The 699-nt window shown below is 34.3% G+C and overlaps 1 pseudogene; it reads right to left on the minus strand.

The window, feature by feature from the left end:
* Positions 1-346: 346 nt before the first annotated feature.
* On the minus strand, positions 347-465 carry LOC120614188 (uncharacterized; annotated as a pseudogene).
* Between the last annotated feature and the right edge of the window lie 234 nt (positions 466-699).

The raw sequence follows: 699 nt of genomic DNA on the forward strand, positions 1-699 counted from the left end.
TGTTTTTTGGCCACAAACATGCAGCAAGACAAGACATCAGTGCATTTCTCAAAATCTAAATGTTTAAATCTTAAGTAATTTTTTAGTGGGAACATCAGTAGATTGGTTACTCCCATTTTTATCATTCTCATTAAGTGTTGCAAAGTATTAGTGTCAATATCACTGAGGAGTGCCCTAATAAATATGAAATAAGCATAAAACTGCCTATACCAGAGTTTGTTGTTGTTGTTGTTGTTGTTTGTAGATGAGGCAACCCTTGGTTGACCTCATGGATTGCAAGGACCTTGTCAGTTTACAATCTCTTCTTCTTCTTCTTCTTCTTCTTCTTATTATTATTATTATTTTACACCAACAGCACCTGGTCTTCCTAGGTGGTCTCTCATCCAAGTACTAACCAGGCCCAACCCTGCTTAGCTTCTGAAATCAGATGGGATCAGACTTGTTCAGGGCAGCATGGCTGTAGACTACCAGAGAGTTTTATGAGATAATGTGTGGACAATACCACATATTCAATTTGTTCTTAATTGATGGTACCTAATGATAATGATAAAAATAATACATTGGCAAAATAATAAATAAATTATATCTCTCCCCTCAAATGTGAAAAATCTTATTCATCTTATCCCCTACTTGTGAAATTTAAGATTTATTTTAGTTGTGAAATTAATGGCTTTATCTCCTTTCATAAAGGATTTTCAG

Source organism: Pteropus medius, unplaced genomic scaffold (assembly GCF_902729225.1).
Source record: "Pteropus medius unplaced genomic scaffold, Ma_sr-lr_union100, whole genome shotgun sequence".
In the NCBI taxonomy this organism is placed as follows: Eukaryota; Metazoa; Chordata; class Mammalia; order Chiroptera; family Pteropodidae; genus Pteropus; species Pteropus medius.